The 25,021-nt window shown below is 39.7% G+C and overlaps 1 protein-coding gene across 14 annotated transcripts in view; it reads left to right on the top strand.

Annotated features, from left to right (window-relative positions):
- NCOA2 (nuclear receptor coactivator 2) overlaps positions 1 to 25,021 on the top strand; it is a 254,946-nt gene that overhangs the window by 81,396 nt on the left and 148,529 nt on the right. The window lies entirely within an intron of this gene.

Here is a 25,021-nt window from a genome sequence, read left to right as displayed (position 1 = left end):
ATTGCAATTGCAATGCAACCTTCCTGTGCTCCACAGGTCTGCCAAAGTATTCCCCTGTATACCTAGCTCTGCCCCACCACCCCAATCGCCGTGGATCCCCAATTCTGCCATGCACACCCAACCCTCCTGCACCCCCCGTCATCTGTACTCTAGCTCTGCTAGTGTACTCCAACACTTCATATAAACTGTTAATAAGTTGGAAGAATATTAATCGGGAAACTGGAGGGTTCATGGCTGACTGGAAAATGTGTACTATAGGGCATAGCACCATTACAAGCTCCGAATGCTTCTCAGAGATGGGGTGTATCTGTTGGACAGGGATGAAAGGATCTTCCTCTCAAACATAAAAGTGAGTATTTTGGAACAGAAACCCTGTCTGTAATTTCTTTCGCCAATCCTGCCACAAATTCTACCCTTGAACAACCGTGAAACACAACCAGGACACTATTCTACTGTATCATACTCGGCCTTTGCTCCCGGTGCAGGATGTGAGTCAGGTTATAGGAGGGGGAAAGTAACAGCAATAGAAACGCTTGTACTGTATACCTGGGTTGGAAATCTTTAGGGAGATATGTTCCCTGCTTGCGGTGAAGAGGCCTGGGTACATGATTGGGGAGTAACCTGGTTGGGGGAGTGAACACACTGAATGGGTCGGGGGCATGGCTGGAGAGGTGTGCTGAAACAGGGCTAGTGGGGCGCAGCTGGTGTGGGTGTGTAGGCAGATGTTTGTAAAAAGAGGTGAAGAGCTTGTATGCTTCAGCTACCTTCAGAATAAAGGTATGTGTGTTCCCAAGGCGTATTGGGGCATTGCTGAAAGAGGGCAGAGTTAAGGCTGCATAAGCAGCCTTAAGTCTGAAAACCATTTACTGATTTTCAGAAGTCTGAGTTTTGCTCAACTCAGCATTCAGCAAGAGGATGACTCACCAGCAAGCAACTTTAATTCTGCATTAACGTAGTTTTTGGCCATTAAATGTTAATCTAATTTTTTTGTATTAAAATTACTTAAGCATCATCTTAGATTTTGTGAATGAATCAAGGGTTTTTATCTTTGGGGCCTAAAGGCAATGGGAAATGCATTTGCTATGTAGCCAGCCAACTTACATTACAGAATAGTGAGACAAAGAAAACTATGAAGCATTAATAATAGCTAAATGTGATATTAAATACACAAAGTAAGAATACACATTCCACTGCAGTCAGCTCTTAGAGGACCTAATGTACGTGGCTTTATGAAAGGTTGCAGTAGTGCTTTAGGCCATAGTACGGTATTTCTCAGTGCTGCTTTCTAAGAAAACCAGACTATATTTGTTTGAGTACTACCCTGGTGTGTGTCTTTTCTTTAAATTCCCAGGCCTTGTTTTTCAAACATGTATCTGAATTTCATGGGCGGAAGTTAAAAAGGAAACTATTTTCTCTACCGAAAGCATGACAATTGTGTTGCAATTAGACTGATGCAGTAGTACATATTACAAAACAGTCACACAAGTCTCAGGCTTTGCTTAAGAAAAGCAAGGGATTGGAACAGTAGGGGTGTTGTGGGCCCAGAGGGCAATGCATTGGCAGAGCTGTATGGGGAAGATTATGGACTAATGTGGAGAGAGGAGTGCCAAGAAAAATAAAACCATACAGTTTCTGTACATTCTATAAAACAAAAAAAGGTTGTTTTATCAATGTTCCCACTCTTTTATTTCAGTAGCAGTTTTAATGCAGTATGGAAAATGGTTTCTGTTATGTGTGTTTTAAAGTAGGGGGGGAAATAATGGAAATGGAAGCTAATCTTAGGCTAATATTTTGAAAACTGTTAACCATACTGGAATTATTCATAACTCTTATTTCTACAATAGAAAAGTAAAATTCCTTTGGGTTGATTCAGTTTCATGAGTCTGTTATTAATACTGAACAGTAGATTGTGTTTTTATGAACTCAGTGAAATTTGCAGTTCATTGCCCATGTTTTCTTTTTTCTTTAAATTAGATGCTTTTGGAGTTGTACATGCTTTTCCATTAGTATAATGGCGTTGTGGTTAATATTTCTACTACATCAAGATTTTCCTTAATTTTAATGTTTCTGTCTTTTGTTCTATTTATGTAACATTTATAAATAATATTTTTATGAAGTCACTGAGCTTTGAGTCCTAACTATTTGTTGATGTCTCACTAATTCCTCATAGAAAAACTTAAGAAAAAATATATATTTAGTGGTAAGTCTACTAGCATATCCCATTTTCCATATTTCTACTTCTCTGTTGCACTTCCATTGTTAGGGAAGTTTGCATGCCAACAGAACCTTTGTAGTTTAAGAGTTCAGATGCTCCTGCTGCTGATTCCCAATTTGCAGTAATTATCCTCTGTTTGTGATATCACAATTAGTTGCTGTAAAGAGAGAATTGTAATGTCACAAATAGGATTATGACTTCAGATGCAAAAAGCAGAGAAATTCATAAGCAATCATGAGACAGTCTCTAAAAGAGAAAAAAATCACAGAAAATATATGTACAGTATTTAAATGTTTCTAGAGTGCTTTCATGATGCATCAGGATTTCTTTAATATAATCTCGTGCACAGAAATTAATATAGAGTTATGGTTGCTCAAGAACATTTCCTATCAACCTAATCATCTAGTGTCAAGTAAATGCACCATTAACATTTAGACAAAACTTAATTCCATATGCCTTAGTACCAACACCAAATACACACTCAAAATCCTGAACTCAAAACCTTAAATTGCTACATATAACTAGCCATAATGTACACATCCAGTTCCTCATAATCACGTTCAAATACACAACCGGAACTGATTTTAGGAGGATTATGATATGTACTCTATAGTGATAAGTTTGTTTATATGTGCATGGAAGTATGAAATTGGAGTTAAACCTGTGCATTTGAGTGTGATTGTGAGGAATTGGATGTGTGCATTGTGGTTGGCTATATAGATGTGCAAGGGAGCTGAAATGTGTAAGGCCTCATCTACACTAAGGAGGTAGTATTGTTTCAGCTATGCTATTATAGTTAAAGCAGTACACACACATCCTTCGAGTTACATTGATATAAAGATGCTGTATACTGGTATAGTTAATCCTGTACAGAAAGAGGAATAATTATACCATATAAGGCATTTTTTCACTCATGTAATTGCATCCACACTGGGCCTTGTACTGGTGCTAGTTTTAAAAAAATCACATCCCTAACTGACATAGTGACTCACAAGCATAGACCAAGCCCAAGAATCATGGCATGTGGGCAGTAAGGGATCTCAACTGAGGTTGAGGTAAATGTTAATGTTGCCTTAACAGATGATTTCCTTGTTTTTTAGTGGTTATGTTGATAGGAAATACATTTGAGCAACACTCTATTAGTTGTGTGGTAATCTGCTTGTTTTTGTTCCCTGAAGCAGGGGATAGTGTATATGGGATATTGAGGAGGTAGGAAGGACAGCTGGTATGAAGAGGAGAATGGACATGTGAAGACTTGAGGTAGCAGAGGACTGTGGGGATCGGGGGGCATGGAAGTAAGATTGGGAGTGGGGCTGTCCTTTGCTATTGATATGATGGCCCAAAACACCCTTTTCGTGAGCTTTGTCCTCACAGATCACTGAGGTTTACAGATGACATGCGTGAAATGGAGAGAGAGGGAAGTCCTGTGGCTGAAGTTCTATGCCAAGTCTGACTGTGACTTAAAGAATTTTTGAAGATTTAAGCTGCAGCTGTGCTGGAGTTGAAGAAGGGCTTTATTGCCTCCATCACTGCATAGCATCTTCATAAATCTTCAACAGCGGGATTGTTCCTGGGTGATGGATAGCCTGACTAATCTGGGTTGCCTCCACTCACATCAATTTTTTCTTGCTATTAGAAATGTTCTTTGTGATTGTGTCCACAAAAGTAACATGATCTGGACTTAGTCGTCTGCCTTGTGCTGACATAGCAGGCTCCCAAGGGGTACAAAAGGTGAGTCTTTTCTGCTTGAGTCTTGGTCTGTTTTCGGTCTGAACTAATGAGGTTCAAAAGATGCTAGGAGAGTTTTCAACTACAACCTGTGAGTTGGACCCTTGTCCCTCCTGGCTTGTTAAGGATGGTTGATAAAAGATGGTCTCACTTTTGGTGGAGATTGTCAATTATTCTCAGTAGGGAAGCAAGGTGTGTCAGGCAGCGTCCTCCAGGAGGCACTAGCAAGGCTTTGTAAAGCCACTGTCAGTCTGTTCTGGGAAAGACAATTAAAGGGGTTGTAACAGATAAACTCTCCTGGAATATGGAGTCTGCAGATTTTGTATCTCTCTCTCCTGCTTCAGTTGTGGTTAGCAGAGGTGCTTGAAAGCGGGTGCTTGTACAAGGGCATTTTTCGTAAGGGAACCTTGACTCTTGAATTTCCTTTTCCTTCCCCAACCTGGGATTCGTAGTCTGTGTTTGTTGGCTTTCTAAGGACATTGCAAGGCCAATGCTTTTTCATGGATATTCCGGGAGGAAGGGATCGGATGGCTAGTTCAGAGGGAGGTTGTAGTCTTGTAGGGCAAAACAACTGAAGGGGGTTGAAACAATGACACCCCTTTGCATTAAAGATTTTTTTGTGACCTTGATTATGTGTATCTCAAGTTCGTAAGAAGGGTATGTCTACACTGGTTAAAAACCCATGGCTGGTCTGTGCTATCTGACCTGGGTTTGCAGGGCTATTTAATTGTGATGTGTAGGCGTTCAGGCTTGGGGTACAGCCTGGGCTCTAGGACCCTGCAAGATGGGAGGCTCCCAGAGCTCCGGCTGCACCCCAAGCCTGAATATCTACACTGCAATTAAATTGCCCCATAGCCTGAGCCTGCGAGTCTGAGTCAGCTGGAATAGGCCAGCCAGGGTGTCTAATTGCAGTGTAGATGTACCCTTAGAGCTCCAGAGAGGTATTTCACAAAACAAATCTGAAGAAATGTATAATAGTCTTTGTTTTATAGTGAAGGATATCATCAAGCTTTATCATGAGGAATTACTAGATGTGTAAGAAAGGACAAGTTTTCTCCATCACAATCCATTTACTGCTAATTGAATGATGTGATAAGTCAGTGTGTGCATCCTTTGTCAGTCTGTTAGGAAAATAACTACATTGTCAGGAAAGGCAGAGCACTGATTTTGTGTGATTGTATTCATTGAAGAAATTAGGTTTTGTGAGATTCCAGTTAATATAATGAAGGGAAGTGGTTTTTTGTTTTGTTTTGTTTTTTTAAACATAAGGAAATTTACATCTGCTTCTGACTGTTACATTTTGTGTTAGAGTATTTTCAAAAGTGTCTGACACTAAAATGGTTTTGATTCAAGTTTCCTTGTGTGTGGCACACTCGCCGTGTGTGTGTTCAGCCTAAAGAATAAGGATTCCCTATAAAACTGAACGTGCATCAACTTTGCAAATTGCTATAATTAAGAATTAGTGATATATTGTTTAAAGTAGCAAAACTGCTATTACGAAGAGTTTGTGATTAATAGTGTATACTGAATGGATAAGGACACAACTGTCAGTGCATGGATTTTGGAATGTGATATTGCTTGCCACTCTGCAATGTAATTGAAGTATGTGCCCAATAGTGTGTGGTTGACGATGCCTCCACAGATTCTATATGCCCTGTTGGACATAAATGTTTTTGAAACTACATGACACATGCAAAACCTACATGCTTCTAGACACCTAAGAAGCATGTTTGAGCCCTGGAAATATAGAGATTTAACAATGAATTTCAAGTGGACACACTTTATCTAGACTTTTTAAAAGATTGTTACTAAGATAAAATAATTTGAAGAATATATATTCTCCAAAAATGTAACACCTTTAATAAATATATGGTATTTGAAATGTTAATATTTAGCTAACTAAATAGTAGTGGAACACTGTTCAAAACAGGAAATACATATAGTTATATAAATTGCAAAGTTTCAGTCATCATAAATGTGGTTTAAGTGCAGTGGCAGGAGTAGAGCCCAATGTATAACCAGCATACTTCCTGTTCTAGTCAGAGTGCAAATAGCCTTGTAATTAAAAGTCTGTGGTTCATTCTCCCTAGCTGGGTTAAGTATATTGTTTTATATGTTCAGTCACTTTATAAACAGAGAGTATATGATTTGCTTAAGAGCATTTTTATAAACGAATATTCATGGTCACAACCAGGTCCACAGATCCAAGCAGCACAGTCTTCAGGCTCCACTTCAGCTTGGCAGCAGCAAAGAGACCTGTGAGCTTGACTGGCTTGGCTCCAAACTCCTCCTAGAGGAGCTTGCCAGTTGGCTTCCTGCCACTGTAAACTGCATGGGGCAGCAAAACCTGCTACAGAGCTGGTGGACAATTTCTCTCTCTTTGGGGACCTCACTTTTTACATTCCATTACAAATTGGCTTTATTCAAAATCTCTTATCACTGTTTTCTGAGGCTTGATTGTCCTGCTGTTTTGGACAGCCCTTTTGTGAGGTACCTCACCCATTCCACTTTCCTACTGCAGAGGCACTTAATGTTGTAGAAAAGGAGAGCAAGAAGAGGATAAGAAAATGCCTCTTCTGCTCTTGTCCACTTCCACGTTGTATCAAAGACATCCTATGCTGCTTTGTGTCCTTGAAGAGAGCTCTGCATCTTTAGCCAAATGCGACCTGCCTTTACCTGTGCTCTCTGGCACTGCTGATATGCAGACACTGAAACAGCAACTATTCAAGGATGCTGCTATGCACCCTGCTTCTGCTGTGTGTTTGGAGGAGCTCAGGGTGAACTGCTGTCAAAAGGAAGAAAGCTATGGGGAAGCTCTCCTCTGCTGCTGAAGCAGCGGCACTCACCTGGGAGATCCATGAGCTCTCGCTCCATACAAAATTCCTTTTAAAAGGTGCCTTCTCCCTCTAAGGGGTAGCATAGCACTGTGCAAGATCCAGAAAAGCCACAGGCATTATGTAGGTATTTCCTGCACCTGATATCCTGGGAAGAAAACTTTTCTTCTCCTTTCCTCTTCAGCAGCTAGATATTGCTAGTGGAGACACCAAGATGCAGATGAGATCTGGCCTCAGGCCAATCCCACATGGCCAATCCTTTTTTATAGGTTAACCCTTAAAATTCTTGGGGAAGAGACCTGCATCAGGATTCTCCACTCCATGCCACCCAGGTATTCCCCCACGCTAGAAGAATTCTCAGCTGTCAGGTTAAGCCATCTTTAAGGCCTTTTTGCACCACTGGAATAGCACAAAGAGGCCACAGCAATGGCCAGTATCTTATCCTATTCTATCCTATTTTTCTAAGAAGTAACATAAATGTCAGCATTCTCATGCTAACTGTGTCATATGATGGAGGAGAAAAAACTTCATGAAGAGAACAGATTTCTGTCTCAATCTTCCAAGGAGGTGACAGCTATAATTAGGGAGAAAAGATTATGAAAACTGCTTTGACTCTGTCCTGTGAATGCACTGTTTGTCGTACTAAGTGTTTTACATTCCAAGTGAAGATTGTAAATGTTGAACTACAGCAGTGACTTATCTGGTTAATTTGAACCATTTTTTACAAATGGAGCCAAACTCCTTCCCTCCCACTCTGCCCTAGTGATTTAATTGTTTTAAAGGAAGCTAGAGCTACTGCTCTGAGAGAGATGGTATATAGTTTGTGCGGCTATTTAATTATATATGTTATAACAAAATTAAAATATCATCTCCAAGCATTCCAACTTATCTTAGTTACTTATTATAGCTACTCGTGTATTTCCTTGTTTAGTATGGCTATTGCCATATTTCTCTATTATCTCCAGAGCCTGGTTCCTTACTTAAGCACATGTATAAGTCAGAGATATAATTGACATTGTGAAATTTGTTTCCCAATATGCTCTGCATTAAAAGTGTGTCTTGTAAATCACTGGGCTAAAGGATAGGGTAGTCAGCTCTAAAATAGGATTGTGGCTAGTTACATATGTTGAAATAGGTAGTTCTTATTAATGGAAAATATATTTGCATTCACCTTATGCTAAATGCTGTATCACATCTCTTATAACTACTTATAGAAAAATACCTTCAGTGTTTGTAAGATACCAAGCTATACGAAAAGTATCCTATAATAGGTATGTGAAGTGATTCAAAATCAAACAGATGTTGTATATGCAAATATCCCAGACCCCTCAAATGGCAATTTTCAATACTTTTTAAAAGGATTTTTTTTCCACTTCTACCTTACCTTTTATCTGAGTATCTGAAAGCCAGTAAGATATGTCAACTAAGTAAGCCTCAAAAACAATCCTATGATGGTAGATGCACGTATGTGTATTTTTATAGATTAATTATTTTATATATAAAATAGTATCACCCTGTATGTGTGTAATATGGCACAAATGTTTTTTCAACATAGAATGGCAGCTTTACACATGAGTGGTGAATACATAAGTAAGCTAGGCAAGTCATCCAAGACAACTGCCCCGACAACAGTTGTCTCCATACACAATTGTCTGTTATGTTTGTTACATATTCTACAGTAAAGTTATATTTAGAAATATTTGTCATATTTGTTTATTTTTAAAATGTTGGCTGTTAAAAAGCTGCTAAGAAGTTTGGAATGATAGAAGTAGTTCCTGGTGGAAATGGATTAACAGGCAAAGCATAGTTGAGAAGGGCAACGGCAAAAAATAAATAGTGTTTATCATATTGTTCCTTAGAGTCACCTGGATATAGAAATAAAGAAATTTCTTCTGTTGTTGCTGTGAGGTGTATGTATCCACAATTTAAAATTTGGATCACTTCACCCATCATTCAAATTCATCCACCACTGGGGAGAAATACATCAGCTATTTAAATGAGGAGCAAGGCTTCCTATATAATGTTGCAGTTCACTTTTAAACTATTAGGGGATTTATAGATTCAGATCAGAAGGGGCCATTATAATTGTCTAGTCTGACTTCCGGTATAACAAAATTTTACCCAGTAATTCCTGCATCAAGCCTGTAACTTTTGGTTACCTAGCCTATCTTTTAGAAAGACATCCAGTCTTTAAATCAAGACTTCAACGGATAGGAAATCCACTGAAACCCTCAGTAATTTATCCCCATGGTTAATTACCCTCACTTAAAAATGTGTGCCTTATTTCCAGCTTGAATCTGTCTAGTTTCATCTTCCAGCCGTTGGATCTTGTTATGCCTTGTCTACTAGATAAAAAAAAAGTCACACCTACTATAACAAATCTCCCCATGTAGGTACTTACAGACTGTGATCAAAACACCTCTTTAAAATAGATTGCGATTCTTAAGACTCACCGTAAGACAAGTTTTCCAGAACTTATGAAATTGCCATAGGATCTTTCATGACAGAAAACGATGATAAACTCTGTTTTATGATTCCTCTGATAGAGGTCCATAATAGTAGACATCATATAAAGTAGGTCATTATGCTCAAGCACTTTTGTAAAACATTTTGAGATCTATAAAATAGCATTATGCTCCCTCGTGTGTGTTCGTGTTCCTGTCTAATAGGGCACACTGTTTTGAACAGCTGTGTTTCCTCCTTGGGTCCATCTAACAGGGAAATGAAATAGTGGTACGACTTTCAGATATTAGACACCCTAGTTCTTTCCTTTGAAGTATCTTCTCTTGCCCAAGCTCTCAACCATCAGTTGTTGTTTGATGCAGAATGCTCTCTCTACACCTCCTAGCAATAGTGTCTGAAGACTTTTTTTTTCCAGAAGAACCGAGAAAAGCATGCTAATACACTATTGATACTTGTGAGTCTCGTTCATTTTAGAAAAGAAAAACAAAGTTATTTAAAACAATTTAAATGTGTATATGAATATTATATCTGAATTAGGAGCTTTTCCTCGGTGTGAACAAGAAATGCCTTCCTAAGTTTGTAAGGGAGTCTCATAATAATTTTCTGCAACAGTTTACACCTTCTTGGTTTCCATGTTACCCAAGTCCTTGGAAAGAGAGAATTATGATGTCTGTTCATAACATGATACATCATCTAGGACTGATTTTTTTCCCAGTGTGGACACTGTTCTCTTCACATCCATATTCTCTCCTTCAGTGACTTTTCTCCAGTCCTAGTGGCCACAAGAATGCTCATAAGACTGAGATTGTAATACCTAATATGGTAAGGGCCTAACTTATATAATGGGGAATTTCAGCAGTTCTTCTAAAAGGCGCACCCTGGTTATAACCTGTCCAAAAAACAACCACAGCAGATTCTTGGAGGATGAGTTGGCAGACCATCTTGTACATTTTATAACTGCAAGGAACTAGAATTTATTGGAAAGGAAGAAGATTGTCAACTTCTTAAGATCACGCATTGTCCCTTGGTCTCCATGTGATTTATTAAAATGGTGGTGTTTAGACCAGACAAGACCAGATATTTTTCATGTGAATCTTCAGGGAAGAACACTGAGCTTGTCTCTAATAGAATCCTGGTGTACACAGGACATTTATGAGCTCTGCGGGTATTCAATGAGAGGGCAGGCAAGTTTAGCAGGTGGACTATTCTATATATTCCATAAGTCTGTATTTAACATAAGCCATCAGAAATGAGTTTTCCTGTTCTGTGCTTTTTCATGTTTAAAAATCAAGTGAAAGGGCAGAGAATGGGCATTAGAGATTCATAAACAGACACAACAATAATGTAGTCTTAGTTTCCTAGTTGCAAAACCAATGTGAGCATCTTCTCCGGTCTCTATTTCCCTATGTCCTTTGGAAGACTAACTGAAACTATAATAGTGACTATATTATTTCTTCCAGTTATAAAATAAAGAGTACGTGTATTTGTCTCTTATTTTCAAATAGATGAGAGAAGTCTGGCACTGGTTTTCGTTCACTATACAACAAGTACTGAATAGGGGGAGTCAGAAGGAAATAACAACAAAACCATCTCAAGCTTATAAATTACTGATTTTAGGCAGGTATGCTCAAATCCACCTCTCCCTTCCAGTGCACTCATACCTACTATCACAGGAGCAACACTTTTGTGGCAAATAAACACTGTAAGGACCTGGAATTTGAACAGAAGAACAAAGGGATTGTTATAAAGGGTCTCTGCAACTATGCTGATATGAAGTCCTGTGTTGGCTCCTAAGTTGTCTTGCAGAGGTGTTTTTTTTTCTAGTTGAAATTGAGCAGAAATACTATATCCCCTATGCCACAGTTCTCCTTGAGCTCCCCCTTGTGCATGCTCACCAGGCAGCTGTATTTGTACCCAACGCTGGATCTATGTGCTTCTGAGTCTGGGCAGGCTCTAGCCATGGTCTCAGGCACATTTCCCGACCACAGAGTGTCTAGTACCTCTTTTAGGGAATGGGGCCTCATGGTCCAACTGCCCTAGGTCTGAGACCAGAAATGAACTTACCGCACAGTCACTCAAGCACAAGCTCCCAAGAACTCTATCTACCCTCTTGTGCACTCCAGTTTATAGTTTAACCCACAGGTACTCAATTATTTTTTGTCACTGTACAAATTTCTTGGTCAAGGTATTGTCATGGTTCAGACTCCAAAGAAACATTTTTCACACTGCAATAACAATAATGATAATAAGTAAATAAAAAGATTTCACAGTCCATTCAAAAGCGTCTGGCGGTCCAGATTTGGCCCGCAGCCTATTGACTACCCCTTAACCCATTGGGAACACATGACAGGTGAAGCAAGTAACGTACAGACTTTGCAGAGGAACTTCTGAATCTAAGCCAATCTCACTTTATTCATCAATAACCTCATGCAGAACCCTTCCCTCCAGTGTCCTCACCACTCATGATCATTCTTAGGTTTTGGTCAGTCCTTTCAGGGGTCCCAGGCCCCCTCTCCTGGACCCCAATCCTCTGGCTCAGTGTTCTGTTCCCGATCATGGAATCCTCCTCTGCCTTCTACAATGAGTTCCTTACAGCTTGTTCAGGTCTGGAGGTCAAAAGGTTCCTTTCATTCCAACAGTATGTCTCTTTGTGTTCTGTGAACCTCCAGAATCTGTATTCTTTACAAGCCAATTCTAACATCTTGTTTCTTTGGTCCTTCTTTTCTGTTGAGCATTTTCCATTGCTTCAGTCCCTTCTCCTGCAGTCAACGTGGGAAGAACTGGTTTCCCCTAGGCTGCAGCCATCACATTGTTCAAAGGTGCTTCCATTTGAATGAACATTATTCAGGTTAATGACCCTCAATTGTTCCTAGTCTGAAACATACAAGACACCAGCCTGATTCACTGTACATTGAGGCATTCAATGATATAGTTATTTTATAAAATCAACCAGCATTCATAAGTTTTACATAGACAGATTTCTCAAATTGTCACATCCTTGAAGTATTCTCGCCTATTAAAATTTCCTACAGAGAGGCTGGATAAAAGTCCATCTAAGCACCTTGAAATATCAGTCTCCTTTATCTAGAGCTTTTGGAGGCAAAATTAGGGATCCCCCAGTATGTTTCCATCTGGTCATTTTACAGTTTTTCCAGAGAGGCAACTATAAGTTAAAACACACCAGAATTACACTTGCCCCCCTCCTTAGAAGTTTAATATTGTTCTTCAGTTTGGCATCAGTTACTGTAAACCTGTTTAAAGTAATATTCCTCATAGCAGTCACCTCATCTAGGAGGATGGGAGAGTTTATTTCCTTTTCCTCCCAGATTACTTTTTTTTTAATCTTTCATAACTACGGGGTTATTCTGGCCCCTGTCCCAAGTTTAATTCCCAGGATCTGTTCTCCTTTTAATTTGGTATCTGCCATTGGTCTGTGTTCCTTTCCCTTTGTTTCCATGGGTGTGATTTTGGGATGCTTCAGACATTGTCAAATTCTGTTTGGATAAAATTAAGACTTGAAGAAACAATTATACTACTAATATTATTATGGGGTTCCAGTATATGGAAGAAAGCTTCCAGATCTTCCCTAGGTGTATGAATAACCTCATGTACTATGGAGGCATATATGGTCAAAAGTTTATATTGCCTCAAAATTATTAAAAGTCTTTGGACAAGAATGATGGCATCTTGGGGATGGATCAAGAAAATGCATCTAGTGTGCAGTTTTCAGAATGGATGCTTGGAAGTCTTCCCACTTCTCCAGCTATGGAATATTGGTTTGGATGTATGAACTTTTGCATATGCTGCCTTTGAACGTAAGTTTTCTGATGCAGACATTCCTGAAATGGGAAAACCATTTATAACAGAGTATTGATTCCACAAAGATAGATATTTTATCTGGTGCAGGCACAGAGTGAAATTTGATTTAGGAATTACTAGGTGAAATTCAACAGAGAGTCCTGTGGCACCTTTAAGACTAACAGATGTATTGGAGCATAAGCTTTCGTGGGTGAATGCTAGGGTGACCAGACAGCAAATGTGAAAAATCGGGACGGGGGTGGGGGGTAATAGGAGCCTATACAAGAAAAAGACTCAAAAATCGGGACTGTCCCTATAAAATCGGGACATCTGGTCACCCTAGTGAATGCCCACTTCATCGGATGCATCTGACGAAGTGGGCATTCACCCACGAAAGCTTATGCTCCAATACATCTGTTAGTCTTAAAGGTGCCACAGGACTCTGTTGCTTTTTACAGATCCAGACTAACACGGCTACCCCTCTGATAGGTGAAATTCGATGGCCTGTGTTTTGCAGGAGGCCAGACAAGATGATCATAATGGTTCCTTAAAATATATTAATCTTTCTGCAAAGTGTTCATGCTGATAAGTGTGTTGTGTTCACAATTATTTGAGTGTTGCATGTGAACATATTTTAGCCTATGAATTGTTTTCAAATTATTTACTGCTATTAGTCATTTGACTGTTGACTGGTTGGTTGGTAATCTTAGTCGCATCATACAGTTTTTTGTTCCCTGATTGGATTTGTAAAACTTTGATAAATATGAGTGCTTGAGCAGAACTTCAAACCTTTACGTGAACAGAGATTTATATAATTGTTCATAAGGCAATTGCATTTAGTGTACATTCTTGCAAACAAAATCTGCTTGTATAAATGCTTGAAGACAACAAATTAAATTAAAGAGGTCACAAATACCATTGAAGTAGGGTTACCATCCGTCCGTATTTCCCCAGCCATGTCCGGCTTTTGTGTCTCTAAATAGCCGTCCGGGAGGAATTGGTAACAAGGTTAAAATGTCCAGGGTTTTTTTCTCCCTCGCCTCCCTCCCTCCCTTCCATGCAGAGTGGGGCTGCTGATTAGGCCGCTTGGCCGATTGAGCTGCTCCTATTGGCCTCCAGCAGCCAGAGCCCTCCCCTGCTCCCCCCTCCCTCTGTCTGCAGCCCTGTGTAACACACAAACCAACCCACCGGCCAGCGTGTTTTGCAAACATGTGGAGCCAGAATGGTAAGGGGAGTCCGGGGGGAGGGGAGGCAGTCAGGGAGCGGGGGAGTGTTGGACAGGTCCCCGGCCTCCGTGCATCCCCCCACCCCGTGGGCCCTCCTTCCCTGCTTGTACTGCCAGAGCCAGCAGCAACTGCTGTCTGCTGCCCCCGGGTCCTAGCGTCCTCCATCCACTAATGGGAAGACAGGCTGCCCTTACCCCCTGCCCTTCCACCCTAGCCTCTCCAATGCCCCAAACCCCTCAGCCCAGCCCTCATCCCCCCGCACCCTAATCCTCTGCCCCAGCCCTGAGCCCCCTCCTGCATCATGAACCCCTCATCCTCAGACCCACAGCCCTCACCCCTGCAGCCCCTCCTATCCCCAAACCCTCTCCCCACACACCCCCTCCTGCCCTCAAACTCCCTCCCAAAGCCTGCACCCCCTCCCTTTGCACCACCTCCTACCCCCCAAACTCCATCCCAGAGTCTGCACTGCACACCCACTCCCTGTCCCAGCCCGGAGCCTGCACCCAGCACCCAAACTCTATCCCAGAACCTGCACCCCTCCTGTACCCTAATCCCTAGCCCAGGACCTGCACCCCAGACCTCCAACCCCCCTCCCAGAGCCTTAGACAGGTGTGGGGGGGTGTTCTGGGCACCACCAAAATTTCTGCAACCCTGCACCCATGCGAGTGGATAAGGGTCGGGGCAGTCAGGAGACAGGTAGGGTCCTGGGGGGGCAGTTAGGGTTGTGGGTTCTGAGGGGGGCAGGGCTCCCCCCCTCCCCCGTGTCCTCTTTTGATTGTGGAAATATGGTAACCCTAATTAAAGCGTGTTCACTGGTGGTATTCAAATGCATTTTTCATAAAAGTGTATCTCTGTTCTCACCCTTCTCTGGTATTAGAGGATGTGTGATTTGTATGTTTTCTTCTAGAATTCTCTGGTGGGTACTGCTACCTGTTTTTTTAGATGCAGTTTGCCATTATTAGTAGAAAACCAATTAAAAACAGATACACTAATTCAGATCTTACCTTTTTCTGAAGTTAGCTTCCTTTCTTCACTCATTTGTCTTATTTTTGCTTTGTGTTGGAGCAGCTATGTGTTTAATCACTACTTATTAAGATAATAAGGATTGGGTGAGTAAAGGGTGGTTTGGAGGGGATCAAGGGAGAACCAAATATTCTGATGCTTCTGTTGGTTGATCTGCCCATCAAAAAGAACTTGGTGGTAAACCCAGCTGTCTCCTTTAGCATCTAATTAGCAGAACCCTAATTTACCGCAATGGCAAATTTCCTTTATTTTTATTAAAAACAAAGCTCAACCATCCAGTATTGTTTCTGCTTAAGAGATCTTTTACATAATTTAGAACTTTTATATAAATCTGCTATGCCCAGTAATGGTATAATTTACTGTGATACCTCTCAAGTCATTAATTCCCATTGCAGGATACTGAGTGCTTCAGTGTTTTCATTGTGAACACTAGTTTAAATAATTGGAGTGAGCAAGAATCTTGTCTGTCTGTACAAAGGGAACAGTTGGGTCTACCCACTTTAAAAATACAGGTATGGTGAATGCTTCCAACCGCATTCTGCATATGGCTCAGAATTGCAAACAGCCTGAGCTGCTGCAGTAATTTAAGAGGAGAATGAAGTGAAGTTGCTACATTCCACAGGAGTTAACTGGGAATAACAATGCAAGTTGAGTCCATTTACTGAATATGGAAATAGTAATTATTATTAAGCTAACCAACAAAAAGTGTATTCTTAATAAAATGTATGTTCTCCCCCCCCCCCCCCCCGGGGAAATCATATGACTGGAATACAAAAATTGCTTTGAGAGTGGATCAGAGATTACACATAGCAAAGAGTTCTGCGACTGGTGAAAAATTCTGTAAACTTTTGACCCTGCAGTCCCAAATGGAGCTGTGTAGAGCACCTAGATGTGGCAGGACTTAACATACAGTCAGTTTCTGTCTTTTTACAGCAATTATGATCATATTACACCAGGCATACTGGGGAAGTCAGTTTTGTAACTGTAATAGTGTTTTTTTGAAGGTTTTGAATTTGCAGTTGGGTGTTTAATTGTTGTAAAACCATCAAGTAGTTTAGCAAAAATAATTCAATTTTTGTTGTTGTAGTTTGACTTAATGATTTCCTGACTCGTTTGCCAAGCTAGCTTTTGAATAGAAAATGGTTTTGAAGTGAAAGTCTTTTGGACTGCAGAGGTTTGCTAAGCTTTAAATGCCCTGTGAAAGTTTTTTATACTGTACTGTTCTGCTACTGATTGGAGGGAGGGGGTGAAAAACAAGCAAATTTTAGCAAGGGCTTTGAAAAAAAAAAAAAAAACCTCAGCATTAACCTATTAAACATTTATTTTGGTTTAAGAAATTAAACAAATAACTTGGCTGAACAATCTTAAGTGTGTAAAACCTAAACAAAAAGCAAGTCATGATTATTATGTTGCCAGAAAGTATCTATACCATTTAGACCAGCACAGTTGGTATCTTGTGGTTTTTACCTGTGAAATATTTGGCAAATTAGACTTTTGGCTTCTGTAAGACTGAAGAGTTTTGTGAACATGGGAATAAAGATTGTCCTCTCCCTCTGAAGTTTAAATGCTCAGTTAACAAAAGTCCAATGAATGTCAAATTATATTTTTGCCATGTAGCTACAGTTAGTGTCATCCAAGCCTTTTCCATGTAACTGGCTTTCAGGGAACTGATTGAAGAAGGAGGGGTGTACACATGTAGGTGTGTGTAGACTTCTTGTCAATCCAGGCTTTGAGGGAGGTTACTTTATTATATCGGTGGTTCATATTTTCTTGAAGTTTACAGAATGACATACTAAGAGTAGAAATTGGAAGCATATGATAAGATCAACATGATAAATTGTTTGAGGGAAGGGGGAAGTTTCAAACAAGAATAGAAAAGTTTTTAAAAAGTTCATGCTGAAGCTTGTGCTGTGCTTTGACTGAGCGGGGTTTAATTCCAGTAAACATCTCTCCTCCTGAGACAAAAATCAATGCATTTTAGCCATGTCTGTACCTGCAGCAGAGAGCCGATGATGAAAGCTTTCAGGCACTTAGATTGTTCAGTGACTACCACAGAAGCTTAATGAATTCAGTCACAGAAGATTTTGAAATTTTCTCTATAATTAAAATAGATTGAAATGAAAACTTTAGCTCCCAAATACTAAAGGATATAAACAGATTCTGTTAGGTAGGTAGAGGCTTGAAGAGGGTTGTGTCAGCCCAAAATTGTACAAATTAATACTGCTTTGTTTGCAAATCCCTCAAAGGCTTCCTGTGCATATTCTTTAAATAGTCTAAAGAAATAAGCATGATATTAGAAGTCAAGTTGTAGTCTCAGCTCAGTCACTGGCTTGTTGTATGATTGTATGGTTTTGGGTTAATCACTTAATTGTCTCAACATCTCTATCTGTAGAATAGGGATGATGATTACCTGCTTACCTGCCTCACAAGGAGGTAGTTGGGATTACTTTGGTAGTGCTAGTGCAATGCTTTGAAGATGTAAAAACTATATGTAAATACTACTATTTTTTTCAGTGTGTACAATGGAGTGGAAAATTTAGTCAGGGAACAGATTTCACACTTAAAGGGATGAGTTACTTGACGTTTATTTTGTCTGTTGAATTTTTTAAATTGTGAAAATATATTTTAAAATAACTTTAGAAAGTATTCCCAAGGTTTCATTGATTCAAATGGAAATCTCAACTTCATTCTTCAGTAACATTTTTATGTTCAACACACAATTATTCTGGATATGATAGAATTATTAATATTTTGTTGCTATAATTTAAAAAGTAAAATCCACCAGTTTAATAAATCTGTTTATATGTTTCTGGGATATGTAAAATATATTAACATATGAACAAAGTTAAGGGCATAATTAAAATCAGAAAAGTGTGACTTGCATTTTTTACAATACCAATCTTTTCTTTAGTTTCTCTTCTTTTCTTGATTCTGTTATTTACTTAAAGACTAATCTATTTTATATATTCAACTGTATGCAAAAAGGCTAAAGCAGCTCTTCTAGAATTATGCAATTCTAGCATAAAGGGTTCCTGTTTGACTTGTGTAAAAAGTTCTTGCCTATACTTTCATGAGTAGGTAAAACTTAGTTGTACAATGTTGATAAGCTTAGTTTCCTTGCAGTGCATCTCAATATATCTAATTTAGTTTTTCTATTGTATGCATTTTGAAAATATGACTGACATTTCTTGTGCTACAATTAGAAGAAAAGCATTCCATGTATTTGTCTTCTACTTCCAATTTTTGCAAGAAGAGAGATTATCTATTTGTACTTTTAACAAAATAGCCTTACATATCTAATAGGAATTACAGAAATGTTTGTACCATTTCATATTACTTTGTATTGAGCCAACATTTGCATGTTATAACTACCTACCTACCTAATCTAATTAAGATTTTTTATAATTAGTGTTTTAAAGGACACCTTCAAGGTTTTCATACTGAACATTGAGTCTGCCTCAGATCAGTTAGTCTTACATGAAGTGTCCTAGATTCTGAATATTCAGATGGCTTTAAAAAAGAAAACAAAAATTCTAATTGCTCCTTTGCCACATAATTAATACATACTAGCTGCTATTTTGTGCCACCCACAAAAGCAGTAGTTATTGTATTTACTCTGTAGCTGAGGTTAACAGTAATAATTTGCTCTTACACATTGCTGGCCATCTGAGGATTTCAAAACAAGTGATGAATTCAGGCCTAAGTAACTGAACGCTGTCCTTGGAACTTTAAATGCCACCAGATACAGGTGGTAAAGATACAGCTATTTTCATGTAAGACACTAAAATGAAGTTGCAATATTTGTTAAAAGAAAGTAACTCTGTTAATTTTAGCTCCGTTAATTTGTAATCTAGGTACTTGGACCTCATCCCTGTAGTGTTGATGTGTGTATTATTAGAGAGACTTTTACTTTTAAACTTCAAAGAGGCTATTGCAAACAATGGATATATATATGCACCAAGTAACTTCTTTAAAATATAAAATAAGAGCAGAATTTTGACATTTTCTATATCAATTCAGAATTCGATTGCTGCTAGTCTTTACCCAAGGGGAGGAGGGAGGGAGGAATGTTTTTTCTTTATCCGTTTTAGCTTAGATCACTGTTTTGACCTCATGACAGTCAATCCCAAAGCACAGCAAGAGCAACTATTAGTGTGCAGATTAGTGAAAGCTGATTGGCTAAAGCAGCAGCAGTTCCCATGTTTGGAGACGTGACCACTTAAAGCTAATAAGATTATAATAATTTACATAGTATCTCCTGCACAGGTGGTGAAAGTAGTAGCAAAAAAAAAAAATTGGTAAGGAGCTTAAATACTGTAATGGTATGTGAAGAATACTGGTGAAATGTATTCCATGTTTAGTAATAACAACAAGCCTCACACAATGAGCTGCAAGTCCCTCCGTGCATAGGCTTGTGTTAATTTTTGTCCTTGGTGCCGCTATCACTGTTTACACTTCTCAGTCATATGGGAATCAAAGATGGGCCCTACTGAGAAGCATTACTTCTTCTGTTCATTACATTAAAATATTTTTGCAGATGAACATAAATACTTTTAACAGCTTCCTGTGAATCCTATGAAGGGAATTTTGATTTCATTTTACTGTCTGGAGAACTCTTGTTTCCACAAAAGAATGTATCACTTGCTCAGTGTTGAGAATTATTTTATATTTTGAACGCTTAAAAGTTCACTTCTGAAATCATTATCAAAACTAGTATAAAAATTGCTTAGTAGCAGATGGCTTGTTTGTACAACATGTGACAAAGTTCCTCCTCTATCTTGGTGGGTCCTGCGCTTACTGGCAGATTTTCTTGCCTCAGAGATTCACCATGTGGGTTGAGGAACAGCCCAGAGACCTTCTCCTCTGGAAGAACCCACAGTCCAGATCAATTGGGAGGTTTGGGGGGAACCTGGGCCCGCCCTCTACTCCGGGTTCCAGCCCAGGGCCCTGTGGACTGCAGCTGTCTATAGTGCCTTCTGTAACAGCTGCATGACAGCTACAACTCCCTGGGCTACTTCCCCATGGCCTCCTCCAAACACCTTCCTTATTCTCACCACAGAACCTTCCTCCTGGTGTCTGATAACGCTTGTGCTCCTCAGTCCTCCAGCAGCACACCCTCTGACTCTCAGCTCCTTGCGCCTCTTGCTCCCAGCTCCTCACACTCACACCACAAACTGAAGTGAGTTCCTTTTTAAAACCCAGGTGCCCTGATTAGCCTGCCTTAATTGATTCTAGCAGCTTCTTTTTAATTGGCTCCATGTGTCCTACTTAGCCTACCTGCCTTAACTCATTCTAGCAGGTTCCTGATTACTCTAGTGCAGCCCCTGCTCTGGTCACTCAGGGAACAGAAAACTACCCATCCAGTGACCAGTATATTTGCCCTCTAGCAGACTCCTGTACCCCACTGGTCTGGGTCTGTGACAAACACCATATACCTTCACTATCTATCTTGCAACATTTACCTAAAACTTAGTATTTAAAAGTATTTTTGAAAGAATATTTCTCTTTTATATTTGTTAAATGAAGGCTTGGAGGTTTCTTTAATTTATCACAAAAAATAGTGAATTTTGTCTTTTTTCTAATGCATAATAATGCTACGTTTTGTAATGCACTTTATTTTGACAATATAGACAATCTTTCTGATGTGATATTTAGTCTTCAAGTTGCACTCTGTGCAAGGAGTCATAAAATTTATACCAGAAAATAACCTGCAAGAGTAGCTATCTTTTACAATTAATATAAAAGGTTCCTTTACTACTACTCTTTTGTCAAACCTGCTCTGAATCTTAGTGGATGATAGCTGATCCCACAGAGAGCTGGAGAGAGACTATTCTGTAGATACTTATTCAACAGATCCTGACAGTTCTGTCCATTGAGTTAGTGGCAGTTCACTGCGCAAGGTTAATCTGAGACATCTGCCCCAAGGATCTATATCTATTCTGACCTGATCTGGCACATTCCTACAGTTAGTAAATTTTCCTCCTCTGTTGCCCAGTGAATAAATTTTAGATGTAGTATGTATAAGACGGGGTGGCCACCCTGAGCCTGAGAAGGAGCCAGAATTTATCAATGTACATTGCCAAAGAGCCACAGTAATATGTCAGCAACTCCCCATGTGCTCCCCCCAACGTCTCCCATCCACCAGCAGCCCCGCCAGTCAGTGCCTCTCCCTCCCTTCCCGCACCTCCCGATCATCTTTTTCGTGGCATGCAGGAGGCTGGGGTGGGAGGAGGGAGAGGAGCGAGGGCACGGCAGGCTCAGGGGATGGGGTTCAAAGGGGTGGAGTGGGGACAGGGCCTGTAGCAGAGCCAAGGGTTGAGCAGTGAGCACCCCCCAGCACATTGGAAAGTTGGCACCTGTAGCTCCAGTCCCAGAGTGCCTATACAAGGAGCCGCATATTAACTTCTGAAGAGCCACATATGGCCTGGAGACACAGGTTGGCCACTCCTGGTATAAAACATCATATGTCTGTTAAGCTTTTTGGTGGGGATAGTGAAAGCTCAAAATGGAATTCCTTGGGTGAAATATGGGTATGTTTACACAGCAAAGAAAAACCCATGGCTGGCCTGTTCCAGCCAACTCGGGCTCAGGCTGTGGGGCTGTTTCACTGCTGTGTAGACTTCCAGGCTCGGGCTAGAGCCTGAGGTCTGGGACCCTCTCATCCTGCAGGGTCCTGCGGGCCTACCTCAGATTTTTCTTTGCTGTATAGACATACCCTATGACAAAATAAATCATATTTTGGTGTTTGTTGCTACATGGCCCCTTCAGCATGCACACTATATGGCTTTAGTGTACTGAAGACATGCTTACAGGACTCTTCTTTCGGGGGGAGGCATTCTTTAAGAATGTTTTAATTTTCACCTAGATAATAAGCATATAATAGGGAAATTGTGCTTTGTCATGGGAATTTTTGTTCAGGTTTTAATAAAGAGCTTAATATGATCAGGAACAAATGCAATTTGCAAAATGAGAAACATTTTAAGAATAAAGAGTGAACATAATAGATTTTGAAAAAATATTGAAAGTTAGGGAGATTAAGTCTTGAATTTAAATAGTTATTGTTTCAATAACCCAAAATATGTGTGTTTACATATTATAGTGAATCAGACTTAGTAAAAGGTTAGCATGACTGCTAATGTCTTTGGGCCATTACCTGCTATCTAATATTTGAAATGGCTGTAGTGGAATTTAAAAGGACATTATTTCTTTTTGAGGTAATCTAGGCTGTTTGTTGCAGGCCCAACTCCTTATTAACACTTTGAGCCTGTAACCACTTAGATTAGGAAACCTGATGATTTTAGATGATTTTTACTATCCACTGCTTTCTTACTGCAACTTAATAATAACGCTCAGTGTAAACTAACATCAGGCAAAATCCAGTTTTTCACCTTTACCCATATCCATTTTAAAAGAGATGGGTATGAGAAGATGTGGCAGAGTAAAACCACTGTGGAGAGAGGGAGCAGTGCTACATCCAAGTGGGATATTTTCCAGGAAAAGTCTGGAGGAAACAAATCATTTCTGGACTCTTAAAACACAGAAAGACAGTTGTATTGTAAAACTGGGCTTTTATTCAAATAGTTCACATGTAGTTTAAAAGGAATCTCTACTGAAATGATCCCTTTAGGTGTGGTCTGCTGCCCTCTTGAATTGGATTTAGAGATCATCTTTCTTGCTCTCACTGTTTATTTGATGTCATCAACTGGCACTCTCCACTAGAGTTACAGACACATTGCTGACCTGATTTTTGCTTCTACCTATCCACCCACTGCTTTGGTGAGTAGCAATTGGATATTCCTCTACCACTAGACTTATTAGCTTTAGAAAGTGACTAGCACATGGACATTTCAGGAAATATCAGTTAAAAAAATGAACAATATAATATAAAGTATAGTAAAATATAATATATACAATGTGTGTATATAACACATTAGAGATTGTGAGGTGCTTTGATACAATAGTCATGGGAACCATGTAAGTACCAAAGACAGATGTATAGATGCTTGGCTTATTTCCTCTTCTCTCCCCCATCCATCTTAGTTACCTTTTTTTTCTGAATGCAACCATTAGTGTCACTATTATGAAGGAGATTCTCTTTGCTGTTTTAGATCCTTTCTTATTTTCTGTCCACCTCCAGGCATCCACTCAAAAATAATAGTTCCAGTACAACAGCTTTTAATTCAACAAGTTTTGTCAGTGAGAAGAATATTTTGAGCCGGAAGTGTACTGACTCCATCTCCTTCCTTGACTCAAAACTCACATCTTTCTATTTTCAAAATCGAGGTATTGGCCCCATGCTTTACTTCACAAATGTGTGAATCTGGCTGTTATCATCACCACTTCAGTATTGTCTCCATCAGAGACAATCTCACCCATTATTCCTGACAAAATGTTTTCACACTTTTAGCTCCTTTGGTCCTGACTAAGGAGAACATAAAAGAGGGCCTTACTTTAAATACCAATTCTCCAAATAGTAAAAAGTGAAAGCTCAGCTCACCAGGCAAATAGGGACATATATTGGTGTATCCATATTAAAAGCATGTTCCTCTTTATTTTGATTAGATACCTTGAGTAGATGTTTGCAGAGTTTCGAGCATCTAGAGAGTCACTAAGCACATACTGTATTAAAATCACATAGTAAAAAACCACATAAAAAAATAAAAGTAACTTCCTCAAAAAAATCTCTTCTCCTACAACCACCCCTTAATCCCGGTGAACCTCATCTTTCTTGGAGTAGTAAGATCAATGAATACCTACAGTGCACAACATGATTGCCTAAAGAATTCACTAGCTCCAGTACAAACTTACTGTAATATTCATTCATACCCTTGGTTAGCTCAGATTAGTTTCCAGTCACTTCCACTTCACTTGTTCTCTCAAGCAACAGTTTAAGTTCTCGGCTTGAATGTCACCAAATCTAGGCTCTGCTGAGCAAAGATGGGAAGCCTCATTGTCTGCCAACTCTCCTTTTTAAACTAGGCCCATTGTAAGCCTGAGCATCCCAGATCGACAAATTGCCATGGTATAACACTGAAAGGAAGACAATATTTTAAATGTCCAGGGCCCTAAACTATTTACTCTGTGTCTTTATTGGTTAAAACTATCATCTTAAACTTCACCAAAAAATCACTCAGTAGCCAATACAAATGATGGGACAAAGGTGTAATGTGTTCTCTGCATGAAATGCTACTTAACAATAAGGGCCACTGAGTGTGCTGTAGTGACTGTACATGGGGTTACAACTTAAGACAATTCAGCCACTGAAGCTAGTGCAGTGTTCCTGCTTTTGATGTGGGGCTAAATATTGTAAGCACACAGCACGAGTGCTCTGAAAGCTGTGTTGGTTGTCTGCAGATGAAATAGGGCACTGATAGTGACTTTTGAAAGTCTCTTAAATGGTTTACGTCCAGTTTACCTGAGAGATCATCTCTCCCGTTCTGTGCTGTACTGCTGAAGTTGTGGTCAGCACTGCTGCTCGGTCTGGAGCTTTCTTGATTTGATGCTGCTGCTGTCAGCAAGACATTTCCTTGTGAGAGCCCTTTAACTTTAGGTGTGTTGCGGTTCTCAGCTGCTCACCCCCTCCGGTCCCACCTATGAGATATTTGGGCAGAGGAAGGAATGAGGGCTAGGTGGGGTTATTTTTTTGGCCAAATTATAGTTTGGGGGATGGACTGGACTGTGATTGAGAGGACATTTGCAGTCAAAGTATGTGATTTTAAAATGATATTTATTAT

The sequence above is a fragment of the Chrysemys picta genome, chromosome 2, assembly GCF_011386835.1.
Source record: "Chrysemys picta bellii isolate R12L10 chromosome 2, ASM1138683v2, whole genome shotgun sequence".
Taxonomy (NCBI): domain Eukaryota; kingdom Metazoa; phylum Chordata; order Testudines; family Emydidae; genus Chrysemys; species Chrysemys picta.
This window is presented reverse-complemented; position numbering and strand designations above follow the sequence as displayed.